The sequence below is a fragment of the Diceros bicornis genome, unplaced genomic scaffold (assembly GCF_020826845.1).
Source record: "Diceros bicornis minor isolate mBicDic1 unplaced genomic scaffold, mDicBic1.mat.cur scaffold_73_ctg1, whole genome shotgun sequence".
In the NCBI taxonomy this organism is placed as follows: Eukaryota; Metazoa; Chordata; class Mammalia; order Perissodactyla; family Rhinocerotidae; genus Diceros; species Diceros bicornis.
In genome coordinates this window covers 2,083,944-2,099,380 of record NW_026691615.1, presented here as the reverse complement: position 1 = coordinate 2,099,380, position 15,437 = coordinate 2,083,944, and the positions used below count along the sequence as shown (strand labels likewise).

At 51.4% G+C, this 15,437-nt stretch overlaps 1 protein-coding gene across 2 annotated transcripts in view; it reads right to left on the bottom strand.

Moving 5' to 3' along the window:
- Positions 1-15,437, bottom strand: part of MLLT1 (MLLT1 super elongation complex subunit) — a 59,987-nt gene that overhangs the window by 25,748 nt on the left and 18,802 nt on the right. The gene's annotated exons all lie outside the window — the stretch shown is intronic.

Here is a 15,437-nt window from a genome sequence, read left to right as displayed (position 1 = left end):
GGCCGGCCCCGTGGCTTGGCGGTTAAGTGTGCGTGCTCCGCTGCTGGCGGCCCGGGTTCGGATCCCGGGCGCGCACCGACGCGCCGCTTCTCCGGCCATGCTGAGGCGGCATCCCACATACAGCAACTAGAAGGATGTGCAGCTATGACATACAACTATCTACTGGGGCTTTGGGGGGGAGAAATAAATAAATAAAAATCTTAAAAAAAAAAAAAAAAGAGATAGAGAATCCATAGCAATGCACCGACCTTAGTTGAACCCTGATTTGAACACACAAATTATTAGAAATATATATATATGAGAGCCAATTAGGGAAGCCTTGGCATTACTGGCTATTTGATGATCAATTTAATAACTGCTAGTTAAGATACCATGGTTAGGTTTTTTTTTTTTTTTTTTTTTTGTGAGGAGATCAGCCCTGAGCTAACATCCGCCAATCCTCCTCTTTTTTTGCTGAGGAAGACGGCCCTGGGCTAACATCGGTGCCTATCTTCCTCCACTTTATATGGGACGCCGCCACAGCATGGCTTACCAAGCAGTACTTCGGTGCGCGCCCGGGATCCGAACCAGCGAACCCCGGGCCGCCGCAGCGGAGCGCGCGCACTTAACCGCTTGCGCCACCGGGCCGGCCCCTAGGTTTTTTTTTTTTGAGAGTCTTATCTTTTACAGACACAGGCTGAAATATTTACGGATTAAAAGACAGGATGCCTAGGACCTGATTCAGAATAATCCTGGGGGCCGAGATGAAGAAACACTGTCCGCAAGTGGACGCTGAGGCTGCCCGGTCGTTGGCTCCGCTCTTCTCTCTGCTTCTGTATATGTTAAGTTTTCTGTATTAAAGATGTAAATACACATGCTTGGCTCCCCCCAGCCCTCCTCTGGCTCTGCTTTTGAGTACCTACCGACCACCTACCACGAGCCGGCTCTGTCCTGGTACCGAGGATAGGGCGAGGCCCCTCACGTTGCCCAGAGGAGGCCCCGTGGAACCTTCCGTCCCTGGGTCCCCGGGAGCCTCCCTGGCCACCCAGCGAACGCCTCCCTCGGCTTCGAGCAGCCGCCTCGCCGCCAGCATCATTTAGGGAGCCCTCCCCGGGGCCAGGAGTGTGCTACAGGCTCACACGGCGCCGTACTTCATCCTCACAAACGCTCTGACAGCTAGTCACTTTCTCACCGCCCGTCAGGAGGGGAAACTGAGGGTAGTGGCATTTACCATTTCCCAAGGCCACACGGAACCAACAAAGGCCAGGCCCGCGCATCTGTGCACCAGCCTCTGGGGCCTTCCTGCAGACACGGCTCTAACACACCCGGCCCGCTGGTCCCCCAGCCCACGGTGAACCGGAACGGTGAACGGAAACGGGACTGCCTCCAGGGCGGCAAGAGATACCTGCCGCCTGCCCAGCAAAGACAGCAGCACGGGGAAAACAAGCCCTCCAGCACACACCACCAGACCTCAAGTCTCGCGTCCAGGATTCGATCCTACTGACCTGGTACACGGAGGTTGAGGAGGGTCACTGAGGCACGGCCCCAGGCGTGAGAGGCCTGGAGACGCCCAGTGCCCCTCAACAGAAGGCGGGTAAATCTGAACTGGTCCAAGCTGAGGGGCACGCTATGCAGACACCACAAGAACGAGGGAGAGCTCCGTGTACCGACCCAAGAGGCCCACAGTTAAAGCACGCACCCATGCCACAGAAAAAGATGTTTCTGGAAGGACTTACAACTAATGCTTACAGTGGTGTTTCAAGGAAGCAGCTGGAGAGAGGACTTCAATTCCTTGCAACCTACATGTATCACCTTTGTAGTCAGAAGTAGATAAAAAGCTTTTAAAAAGCCTAACGAGGGGCCAGCCCGGTGGCCTAATGGTTAAGTTCACGTGTTCCGCTTTGATGGCCCAGGGTTCGTGAGTTCAGATCCTGGCCATGGACCTATGCACCACTCACTAAGCCATGCTGTGGCGGCATCCCATATACAAAGTAGAGGAAGACTGGCACAGATGTTAGCTCAGGGACCATCTTCCTCACCAAAAAAACTAATTAATTAAAAATTTTTTAAAAATTTAAAAAAGCCTAAGGAAACCAGTACAACGTGGGCTGAAGACTGTGGGCTTTGGGGGCTGAGACCTTCTGGATGCCAAAGCAGCTCTGCCACCAACTCACTGTGTGACCCTGGACATGGACAAGCCACTCCACCTCTCTGAGCCTCAGTGAGAGGAGGATACAAAAGCACAGGGTTCCAGGTTTGGCAGCCCGAGGAGTACGATGGAATCCTACGGCTTGTGGATTAAAGACTGTACTTATACATGCGTGTAAAACACGAGGAAAGGGTCCGGGAGACAGACACGCACTGTTCACCTCTTGAGAGGCAACACACTGCGGGCGGAGGGACAGAGAGGGAAGAGCTTCATTCTTCTACTCTGTGGGCCTCAGGATCATCTGATCCGCAGAAACCTGAATACCTTCGTGTATTGATAGGCAATTAGAAATTAACACAAGGCGGCACAAGGGCACACACTACATTTGAAAGAACTTTCCAGGAAACAGTCCAACATTTTTTTTTTTTTTTTTTTTTGTGAGGAGATCAGCCCTGTGCTAACATCCGCCAATCCTCCTCTTTTTTTTTGCTGAGGAAGACGGCCCTGGGCTAACATCTGTGCCCATCTTCCTCCACTTTATATGGGACGCCGCCACAGCATCGCTTGCCAAGCAGTGCGTCGGTGCGCACCCGGGATCTGAACCAGCGAACCCCGGGCTGCCGCAGCGGAGCGCGCGCACTTAACCGCTTGCGCCACCGGGCCAGCCCCAAACAGTCCAACATTTTTATGCTTAAAGTTAGCTTCTATCATCTGGAACTCTTAACTGAATGATTCGTCCCCAGTCTAACACCAAAAAGAGTGAGAAAGTAGCCTGCAACATAAACACACAAGAAACAGCCATTTGTGAAAGAAATCTGGACCAACACAGACAAAGAGGAAGAAAGGACGAGTGTCTGCAGGATGAGCCCACGAGTGCTTGGAGCCGAGGCCCGCGAGTCGCCGGTCCCCTCTCCGCACCTCACTGCCCCCAGTCTAAGAGAGACCACGCCCCCTCGCGTCCCACAGTGGCTGCAGGACAGAGAGACACAAGAGCCCTTCACGCCCAACATGGAACAGCCCCTCTCAAGCCCAGATCCCAGGCTGCCTGAGCCCGCACTCCGAGCCCCGGGAGCACGGGGCTGGGCTGATGTTGACAACACCTCCACCCCGGCACTCCCTGTCCCACCCCTGCTCAACAGCACGCCTCCCTCACTCTGGGGGCGGGGGGTGACAGTGCAAATGACTCAGTGACACAATTCCCATCTCTACAGGAAACAAGTCAGTCAGCAGAGATTCTCAGGGAAGCCGACTCCAGGCCAACTCTTCCAGCCCCTTCTGGAGCAGCCCAGGAGAGGGCACGAGTGGGGGAGCCGGGCTGGGGTGGGGACCGTTCCTCCAGGGGGTCCTGGGGTGACTGTGATCAGCCGCAGGGTCAGCCTGCCCCTCTTCTCACGCACACTTGCTCTTTCGAGGTGCTTCTCTACGCGGCTCCAGGCGCTGCCCTCTAGGAAATACAGATGCTTCTGGGGTCCCACATCGAGGAAAAGACAGATGCCCCAGGGAAAGACAAACCAAGCCGCACAGCTGGCCGATCCATGCGGCTTGTCACACAACTCGGCGGCCCCCTGACCTTTCCCTGGCTCTCCTCGCACAATGTCCCTTCTGTTCCGGCTCCTCGGCAACCCACCAGTGAGCGCCGGCCCCCGGGGCCGCATCAACCCGCCAAGTGTCCCTGGCAGAGAGCCGCCGCCACGGCCACCTCCACAGAGGGGCTGCCCGCCTCCTGACCCCTGGAGAGCCCCAGAGAGCCTGGGAGCCTCGAGCGGAGCGTGCAAGGCGGGCGGCTCCTCCACCAGCTGACCCGGGGCGAGGCGAGGGGACGAGACAATGGTGACCCCAGAAGGGCCGTGCCGAAGCGGGAGAATCCAGGTCCCCCCTTCATCACTCGAGACCAGCTCTCACCACCGAGGCGCAACTTAAACTGAGGGCAAGTGGGAAAAGCCCGACCTGACCGCGTAAGCAGGCTTCTGCAGCCCAGAGCCATTTCCGCTCTAGAGGGCAGGGAGGGGGGAGGACTTGGTGGCCTGGGGCCTCCCACCGCATGTCGCCAGTCCTGCCACACTGCCTACACGGCTGCTCCCCCAACACCAGTCAGCCAGGATGTGTCCAAGAAGATGCCTCTGAGGGTTTGAGGCACGGAGGTTGGCCAGCGCTGTCTGAACTTACTTAAAAAAGAAAACGCCCTTTCTAAAATCTCCTAATAAAATGTACCCAAATGACCTTTCTGTAACTTCAGCTGACAGCATTTGAGTAAAGCCACGGAAAGTTAGTGATGCTGAGGGCTCGCTGTCCAATAACAGCCTGTTGTGGGGGGCGGAGGGGGGGGGGGGAGGATGTCTAACATTAGCAGCCAAGAGCCAAAATAAACTTCTTCACATTTTACTGTTTCTGAACATCGGGCTGCGTCTTAAAGTCAGCGTGCACGCTTGACACCTTCTCCTCCTCCTCTCCAAGTGCGTTACTAGATCGACGGTACAGCTCACAACGTAGGGAGGCTGGGCCCAGAGGAGATGGGGCACGGCCAGCTGCAGGGAAGTTTCCGCGCCCCAAACAGTTGAGCTGTGGGTTCGATACAAAGTGTGCCCAGGCCAGCGCTGTTTCCCTTTCAGACACCACAGGGCACAGGCAGGGCTGCCGGCCGCTGCGGGCGCGATGACGACAGAGCAGTTCCTGTGAACTTAGACCATCTCTCAACCTCATCCTATGACTGACTCCCTTGTCTCCACTCGGTTTCACCAATCACTCGAAGCCAGAACTCAGGACTAAGGGGCAACCAGCTTTAATTTGAAAAAAGAAAAAAAAGTGGATGAGCTCCCTGCACCTGCTCACACCCAAGACCAAGCCCTCCAGGTCCACCCAGAGCCCCCTCCCAGGGGCACCCTCCCCGCTTCCTAACCAACCTCGGACAGGGGTAAGTACTTCCTGCTTGGCAGCCAGGGAACGGCCTCCAGGAAAGGCTGTAACGTGACCGTGCTACCACAGAACAGCCGGGACAGGCACGGGACGAGACAGGCGCCTGTGGGGGACTCTGAACCTGCGGCCACAAGATCTTGTGGCCAAACAGGCAGATGAACCCAGAGGGATCAGAGGAATCAACCCTTTGCTGAGGGTCTGATGGCACGTCCACTGGCCAGACACGGGCTTGAGAGGTCTTTTTATAAAGCAAGCGCGCTCATGTCACCCCCAGCTGAACTCTCCTCTCCGACAGCTCCCGATGCGCTTGGGGACGAGCGGCCCTGCCCACCTGCTCAGCTCATCTCCTCCCAAACCCACCCCGCCTCCCTTCTGAACAGATGTCCCCGCCTCTCGACCTTCAGGCCTCTGCCACTTTGCCCGGAACAGTGCTCCCTCTCCTCTGCCCCGATTCCTAGCCCCCCGCAGGACTGAGCGAACCTCGCTTCCTAAGGGAAACCTTTCCCGACACATCCCCCAGCCCTCTCTAACTGGTCCCCCGTCACACACTCGCAGCACCCAGCGCTTCCGTCTCAGAGCACTGATGACTTGTCTGGTGTGGCCACTTCCGTTATTGCTTGTTTACTGTCTCTCGTCCCTGTCAGTCTGGGAGCTCCGCAGGACACAGGAGTGTGTCCACGGTGGGCCTTAACGTGTCTGGACTCAGCAAATATCTGTTGCGTGAATACATCAATGTAACAGCAGCAAAGAGCAGAAGCAAAGCAATTCTTCCTGCTCATGGTAAATAAATAAGTTTTTCTAAAAAATCCTCAATTGCAAAGAATAAATGACAACAGCAACCCCCACTAGATACCATCTTCCTGCCGGCAATTTCCTTCTGCCTCTTTAAACAGTGGGCAGCAAAAAGAAACTCAAGGGCCTTGGGTCTGGCCAAGGGTTTTTAGATACACCAAAAAGCACAATCCATGAAAGAAAAACAAATGATAAACTGGACTATCAAAATTTAAAACTTTTGTTGGGCAAAAGATACTGTTAAGAGAGAATGAAGGGGCTGGCCCGGTGGCATAGCGGTTCAAGTGCACGCTCTCTGCTTCAGCAGCCCAGGGTTCACTGGTTCAGATCCCGGGTGCGCACCAACGCACCGCTTGTCAAGCCATGCTGTGGCAGCGTCCCATATAGAGTAGAGGAAGATGGGCATGGATGTCAGCCCAGGGCCAATCTTCCTCAGCAAAAAGAGGAGGATTGGCATCAGATGTTAGCTCAGGGCTGGTCTTCCTCACCAAAAAAAAAAAGAAAAAAAAGAGAGAGAGAATGAAAAGACAAGCCACAGACTTGGAGAAAATATCTGCAGATCATACACCAGATAAACAACTTGGATCCAGAGTATATAAACAACTATTCAAACTCGACAACAAGGAAACAACTGACCCAATTAAAAAAAAAAAGCAAAAATTCTGATCAGTCACTTTACCAAAGAAAATATATGAAGTGCAAATAAACATATGAAAAGATGCTTAGCGTCACCAGGCACCAAGGAACTCAAAACCCAGTGAGAAACTACTTCACATCCGCCAGACAGCTATAATCAACAAGACAGGAAGTGTGGGCGAGGATGGGGAAAAACTGGAACCCTCGTACACGGCTAGTGGGAATGGAAAACGGTGCAGCCGCTGTGGAAAACAGTTTGGCAGTTACTCAAAAAGTTAAACACGGGATTACCAAAAGACATTCCTAGGTACATGCTCAAGAGAAATGAAAATATATACCCACAAAAAAACTTGTACGTGAAACAGCTAATAGGTGGAAAGAAGGCACATGCCCATCGACTGATGAATGGATAAAGGCAATGTGGTCCATTCACACCCTGGAACATTACTCAGCCATGAAAAGGAGCAAAGCACTGACACATGCTACACTGTGGATGGACCTTGAACACGTGATGCTCACTGAGAGAACCAGACACAATGGGACACACAGTGTGTGATTCCATTGATGTCAAATGTCCAGAACAGGCAAATCCACAGACAGAAAGTGGATTAGTGGCTGTCAGGGGCTGGGGGAGGCGGGAATGGGGAGTGACTGCTAATGGGGACAGGGCTTCTTTTTGGGGTGATGAAAAAGTTCTAGAATTAGTGCTGACGGTTGCACAACTGTGAATATACTAAAAACCAATGAAATGCACACTTTAAATGGATGAATTATATGGCATGTGAATTATATCTCAATAAAGCTATTTTTTGAAAAACAGAGAGACCACTATACACCCACTAGAAAGGCAAAAGGAAACAGTCCGACCCTACCATGTGCTGGCGAGAACACAGAGTGCCGGGAACCCCCATTCGCACCTGGTGAAGGTGCAAAGGGGGACGGCCACTTTCCAAAACTGTTGTGCAGCGTCTCATAAAGTGAAACATCCTTGTTCTCTGCAACCCGCAATCCCACTCCTGGGTATTCACCCAAGTGAAGAGGAAACTCACATTCACATGAAAACCTGTGTGCAAACGTTTAGGGCACCTTTGTTCATGGCCACCACCAACTGGACACCACCGGCCGTCCTCCAGCAGGGAATGGGTAAACAAATGCAGGGCGGCCATGCGATAAAAGCACGAACTGGGCACTCTCATAACAACACGGGTGAATCTTAAGTGCGTCTTGCAAAGTGAAATAAACCAGACACAAAGGACTATATGCTGTATGAGTGTTTTTATACGACATTCTGGAACAGGCAAAACTACAGGGATGGAAAGCAGACAAGTGGTCGCGAGGGGCCGACTTGAAAGGGACGGGGTGTGGGGGAGGGGGAGCGGGAGCCGTTCTGTGTGGTACCGTCGTGGGAGACGCAGGACTCTGCGGGTCAAAACCCAGAGTGAATTTCACTAAATACAAGCTAAAATCATCGTCATAATCACAACCAGATGGGCAGGGGAGAGGAGCCAACGGGACGCAGACCGTGACTAATGAATGTGACCGTGTTACAGATGTACGACGTAACCACCCTGACGAAGGTGGAGGGAAAGCTGGCATAAATACCTTTGGAAAGCAGAGTTTTCAGTAACTGGCTACTGGAGGGCCAAAGACAAAAAGAAGTACAGGCCCTGTACTCGAGCTGGTCAACTTACTTCTCACAGGAGTACTGGTTAGCAATCGTGAAACTACTCTCCAGGTATACTCCAGCTAAACAAATAAGCAAATACACTGTAGATAAATGAGCCAGGCTTCTCTCTCCAGAGACAGAAGCTAAACTAAGCAACAGAGGGAGGCCAGAAGGAACTTGGTGCTGCTGGACTGCAGTCAGGGACTTCAGTGTGAAGTGACGTTTATTTTAATCTATACACAGACGGAAACACAGAGAGATAAACAGAGCTGGGGCAGTTAGTATTCACATACACATTGGCCAGCTCTGTCACTGAGGGCCTAAATGCAGTGACACCCCAGGGCAACGAGCACACTCAGCTTCCAGATCGTGGCTTTTAAATACCATTCTCCCAGAAAAGGGACCAGGGCTCCTTGGACAAATGGCTGATTCTAGGGCTGCAGCAGGGAAACACCAAGATGAGCCTGGAGCCCCTTGTGGTGCCAGAAAGTGAAGAAGCACCGAAAAAACCATGGGGACACGATGAAAAGGCACAGGGGCCAACGGGCCAGCCCAAGAGAGTCCCCACTCGCCAGAGCGAGAACAATGTGAACAACAACATAAATAACAATAGGACTGGATTATAACCCACAGAAATAACAAACAGCCAAGAACCCATACTGATATAAATAAATGACTGAACAAATACATAAATGGGGGAGAAGGAACAACTCTTCTTTAGAGAAAAATTCTAGTTAATAAATGTAGAAGGAACAAATGAACTAGACACCACCACAGAACACCACTGATGGAGGCTGAAACTAGTCCACGAAACGTGACAAGGAAACAGGTGCTCTGCACAGTTTCACGGTATCTCCCCTGAACAGGTATTAGTTGCTGCAGTGGTTTTAACTATGCCCACCAGGATAGGGAGCTTCATTTGTCTCCCCGAGTGTGGGCTCGCTTCTGAGCATGGAAGGGGACAGAGAGTGGAGAAACCAGGCAGACGGCACCTTAACCAGGAGGTCAGGGTTAACTGACCAGGTCTGCCCCGGGGCCGGCCCGGTGTCTTAGTGGTTAAGTTCGTGCACTCCACTTCGGGGCCCAGGGTTCGCAGGTTCGCATCCCGGGTGCAGACCAACACACCGCTCATCAAGCCACGCTGTGACAGGCGTCCCACATATAAATGGAAGAAGATGGGCACAGATGTTAGCTCAGGGCCAGTCTTCCTGAGCATAAAGAGGAGGATGAGCTCAGGGCTCATCTTCCTCACACACACACACACACAAAATATCAGGTCTGCCCTAATACGACTGGGGTGGGGGAGTGGCTCTTCACCTCTGTGGTCTCCTTCCCAAAATCTACAGGCCCATCTAATCATGAGAAAACACCAGACAAACCCACATGCAGGGGCATCCTTCAAAATGCCTGGCTAGAACGTTTCAAAAAACATCAAGGTCATGAAAGCCAAGAAAAGTGGAGAAATTGTCACAGTTTGAAGGAGGCAAAAAAGGTGTGTCAGCTAAATGCAACGGAGAACCCTGGAGCGGATTCTAGGACAAAGAAAGGATATTAGTATAAAACAAGGAAATCCAAATAAAGTCTGCAATGGTAAGTGCTGTACCAACGCTAATTTCTTCGTCTGATCGTGTACTGTGGTCACGTAAGATGTTGACACTGGGGGAAGCCAGGTGTGGCGTATATGGGAACTCCCTGTACCATCTCTGCTGCTCTTCTGCGTGTCTAAAATTATTTCAAAATTAAAAGTTAAAAAAAATCACCACTCTGAGGCAGTCCATACTCTCCACACCCAGTTGAGTTACTAGATCTTTACGCGTGTCTGGAGCAACTTGCGTTTCTGAATCTGCTTCTTTCTTTGACTGTGAGTATTACGGAACCTAAACACAGATCAAGTCTTTCTGATAAAATGTAGTTTCCAAATTGAGATGTGCAGTAAGTGTAATACACACACCAAAGTTCAAAGACTTAGTGTGAAAAAGAATGTAAAATATCTCAGTTTTTAAATATGGATTACAGGTTGAAATGAGAATACTTTGGATATAGTGAGTTGAATTTCACCTGTTTCTTTTGACCTTTTTTAATGTGGTTACTAAAAAATTTTAAATCACACATGTGGCTTGCATATTTCTACTGGACAGCCAGGGTGCAAGATATAATTCACTCGTTGGAAAACAAAGGGCTCCAAATACCTCTGGCCACTTCCAGGACAACCAGCAGATAAAGGGAGCATTTCAGCAAGACTCCAACCACTTGATGGGACCTAGGTCACCTGGGAACCAATTTACTCGTCCTGGATGCGCTGCCTCGTCCTGGGGTAGCAGCAGCATGCTCTCCCAGGCCACAACCAACACCCCAGTCCACTCTGCAAAGGAACAATTCAGCCACAGCTTGCAGAAGCTTCTGGGTCGACATGTGACTGGAGGAAGACCATCTGGATCCCCATTGATGAGCCGGAGCTCCTAACTCAGGGAGTTCATGTCACCCATTCATTCCGCCCAGCAATGTGCTCTACTGTCAGCATTTAAAAACAGGCACCTATCCAGAATGCATAAAGAACACTTACAACTCGACAACAAAAAGACAAACTACCCAATTCAAAAAACGGGCTAAGGACTCGAATGGACGTGTCGTCAAAGAAGGTATACAGATGGCCAACAAGCACTGAGAAGATGCTCAGCATCATTAGTCACTAGGGAAATGCAAATCAAAACCACAAGGAGATACCACTTCACACCCACTAGGATGGCTATAAATTTTTAAATTAATAAACAGAAAAAGGAAGTAAGTGTTGGCAAGGATGTGAAGGAACTGGAACCCTCACATGCTGCTGGTAGGAAGGTAGAATGGTTCACCTGATGTAGAAAACAGTTCGGCAGTCCCCCAAAAAGTTAAACATAGAATTACCACATGACACAGTGATTCCACTCATAGGTATATACCCCAACGAATTGAAAACGAATACTCAAACAAGTATATGTATACACATGTTCGTAGCAGCACTATATTACAGCAGCACACAAGTCACAATAGCTAAAAGGTAGAAACAGTCCAAATGTCCATCAATGGATAAATGGACAAACTGTTGTATACCCATACAGTGGAATATTATTCAGCCAAGAAAAGGAATGAAGTTCTGATACATGCTACAATGTGGATGAACTCATAAACATTACACCAAGTGAAAGAAGCCAGACACAAAAAGTCACGTGGGGAACAACTGCTTAATGGGTACAAGGTTTCCTTTTGGAGGAAGAAAATGTTCTGGAACTAGACAGAGGTGGTCATTTGTACTCACACCCATTATTATGGATACTATCAAAAAAAGAAAACAACAAGTGTTGACAAGGACGCAGAGAAATTGGAAGCCTTGTGCACTGTTGCTTGGGAATGTAAAACGGTGCAGCTGCTGTGGAAGATAGTATGGCGGTTCCTCAAAAAATTAAAAATAGATTTTCCCTCTGATCCAGCAATTCCACTTCTGGGTCTATAGCCAAAAGAACTGAAAGCAAGGTCTCAAAGAGATATTGGTATACTCATGTTCACAGCAGCATTATTCACAGTAGCTGAAACACGGAAACAACCCAAGTGTCCATAGACGAATGGATGGAAAAAATGTGGTCCATCCCCTTAATAATAAGGGGACTATTATTCAGCCCTAAAAAGGAAGGAAGCACTGACACACGCTACAACTCGGACGAACCTTGAAAACACCACACTGAGTGAAAGCAGCCAGACCCAAAAGGACACACGTATGATTCCCTTCATATGAACTGTCTAGACTAGGCAAATCCATAGAGCAGAAAGCAGATTAGAGGCTGCCAGAAGATGGAGGTGAGGGGATGGGGAGATGAAAATTTTGCGACTAGAGAGGTGGTGCTTGCACAATACTGTGAATGCACTAGACGCCATTGAATTGTGTGCTTTAAAGTGGTTAACTCTATGTTATGTGAATTTCATCCCAATAAAAAAAATTTGTTTTCACAATTGTGGTCTCATAGAAAGATATCTGGTCTTTGTCCCCAGTTCCTGACACAGATCTGCTAAAACCCTTGGAATTTCCTGAGTGATATGAGTGTCTTTTGTTACAACGGGGCGACTCCTGGTGGGCCCCTAGACAGCCTCAGGATGTGGCTGGTCCCCAGAAAGACAGTCTTGATTAGAAGCTTGGAACTTTCTTCCTCACCTCCTGCCCTCCAGGGAGGGGAGAGGGCCAGAGATTAATCCCCAGTGGCCAATGATTTAATCAATCATGTCTGCATAATGAACCCTCCATGAAACCCCTAACCCATGGGGTTGGGAGAGCTTCAGGGTAGGTGGACAGGGGGGTGCTGGGAGGGTGGTGCGTGGATGGGAAGGGCGTGGAAGCTCCGCACCCCTGCCCCACCCCCCGCCCTGTGCATCTCTTCCATCCGGCTTTTCGTGAATTGCATCCCATATAACAAACCGGTAATAGTAAGCAAATGGTGATCAGTTTTGCGAGCTGTTCCAGCAAATGACAGAACCTGAGGAGGGGGTCGTGGGAAGCCCTGATCTACAGCTGTTCGGTCAGAAGTACGGGAGGCCTGGACTTGTGACTGGCATCGGAAGTGGGGACAGTCCTGCGGGGCTGAGCCCTGAACCTGTGGGGTCTGCGCTGGTTCTGAGTATAGTGTCAGAAACGAACGGGACTGCTGGACACCCCGCCTGCATCTGCAGAGTCAGAGCTGGAGAAGCAGCTCCAGAAAAGACACTGTGCATTTGGTGTCAGAAATGGTGTGAGTAAAAACAGCTCACAACACACATATCTTACATTTGTGATCAGACAAAGCCCCCCGCCATTTTCTTTTCCCTGGGGGAAAGGAGCAATTTATCTCTAAAAGAGCATCCTACCGACAGGTCAAACAGCCTGTGGCCTCAGATAAGTTCCAGTGCCAAACACCACGTCAAACAGAACTCCTGCGTTCCACAGACCATGCCATGCTCAAGTCAAGTGTGGCTGAAAACACCTCACATGGGCACAAGCAGACATCCCAGGCCTGAGGATGCGCCTTTTCTGCTCTGGGTCCAGATCCGCCCCTCACCAGAGAAGCCAAACGTCATCTTTCTCCACCTCCGGACCCTCCACCTCCTCAGGGCCTGGAAGCCTCAGGAGGGGCTGCCTTCCACTCAGCTTGTTTACCCAGATGAACAGGGAAGAGGCCCATCACTTCACAGTAACAGTAACACACCGACGAAGAGCTGGATATGCGCTGGGGACTGGGGCCCGGGCCCTACCGTCCGTCTCTCCCTGAACCTTCCTAACAGCCCTGAGCAGCAGACACAATTAGGAACCCCATCTCACAGCTAGGAAACGGAGGCCCCGAGAAGCAACGTGTCCACAGTCACGTCCCCTTGCTCACTGTCTCCAAGACCAACTTGCCTTCCCTACCAAACGCACCCTTGCCCACAGGGTGGAAAATCATCAGCAGATCATTCATGATGACCCTGTTCCAAACACGATTCCAAACCCGTAGAAGCTGTTTTTGCAATGCACTTTTTTTTGTATTCACTTTTCCACAACTATCTGATCTTTACAAAACTCCTTAAGCAGGGACTCTCATTTAGACAACAGTTGCACAACACAATACATAAAATAATACTGCCCCAGTCACCCAGATGTACGGAAATACCAGAACTCACGAACAGCTATCATTCTAAGTCATGCGTCTCCGTTATTTAGGCAAGAGGTGTGCATCTATGACCACATGCCCTGCTGGTTCAAATCCTAGCTCTGCCCATCACCGAGCAGGCTTGACCACGTGACCGGGTACCCAGGAGCTCCTTCATCCACAGACTGGGGGATCACCTTCCCCTGGGGCTTGTCAGAGACTAAATAAGTACCCACTCAGCAGAGCACCTGCACAGCGTGCCGCCCCACGGGACCTGTGAATGGATTCAAATCCCAGGCCCTTCCCCTGCTGGGCCTCGCCTCCCAAGTGCTCTCAGTGCTGGGTCGCCCTCTACAGCTCGGAGGGCAAAACTGCCACCAGGAATAGAGGATTCCAGTAAACAGGATGCAGAGCACAGGAAAGCACCAGCATTTGTCCTGAGCGAGAGAACATATTGCGACTCTGAGAACGGGCTCACAGCGGCCCTCGGGCCCGTCAGCGCCCCCATGAAATACCAACACACGCGGCCACTGAGTGCTCTCTGCAGGTAGACTCACACACTCTCCCCAACCACCCAGGGCTACTATCAGCATCCAGGTCCAGAGGCTCCCCACACCTGCCCTGGGACTCGCCCACCCTGGTCCCCCTGCCTCCACAGTCCAGGCCCCCCTTCTCCACACTCCCGGAGCAGCAGGAGGATTCCCTGGCCTGGCTGCCCCAGCAGGACATCGGAGACCACCCCGCCGCCTGCTGCTTGCGTCTCCCCGACATTTCCCCCAGGCCCATGCTGAAGAGCCATGGGGCCTCTGCCCACGCAGGCTGCTCTTCTCCCAGTGGTGGCCAGTCCCCAGGACTCTCAGGCCTCCAGGACACAAAAGCCTCGGGATTGCCCAGGCTTCCGTGAACTGGGTCCGTGAGGCGGCAAAGCCAAATCTCGCCGAGTTGCACCCGCTAAAGGGTCACCCGGCTCCCAGCAGGGTAGCACACCTGAGCCCCATTCCCAGAGGCCCTTGAGGCCGGGCGGTTTGCGGAATAATTGAGCATAAATAAGGGACTGTTAAGTGAGCGGTGGCATCCGAGGGCCTCCCGGGGAGGTCTCTTCCCTGAAGGATGGCAGAGCTGGGCCTGCAGCCAGCCTTGCTGCACTGGTGGAAAGCAGCCAGCCTCGGCCAAGCCACCTCTGAGCCAGGAAAGGTCACCCTGGCCTCTTGGTGACACCATGAGGAGGAGCAGACGCAGGCTGCCAGGAAGCGAATTTTTTAATTTTAATTATTGGGCTTCGGAAAAAAAAAAAAAAAAAAAAAAAAGCCATGGTCTGAATGTGTCTCCCCAAAGTTCACGTGTTGACTCCCACACCCCAGTGCGATAGTGTTAGGAGGTGAGGCCTTGGGGTGATTAGGTCATGAGAGCAGAGCCCTCATGAAGGGATCAGTGCTTTCATAAAGAGAGACCCCACAGATTCCCTGACACTTCCACCACGTGAGGACACAGCAAGAATTCTGTGACCCGCAAGAAGGCCCTCACCCAACCACGCTGGCACCCTGATCTCAGACTTCCAGCCTCCAGAACTGGGAGCAATGAACGTCTGTTGTTTATAAGCCGCCCTGTCTGTGGAATTTTGTTATAGCAGCCCGAACAGACTAAGATGATATGTGTATTCTCTTCATTGTAAATG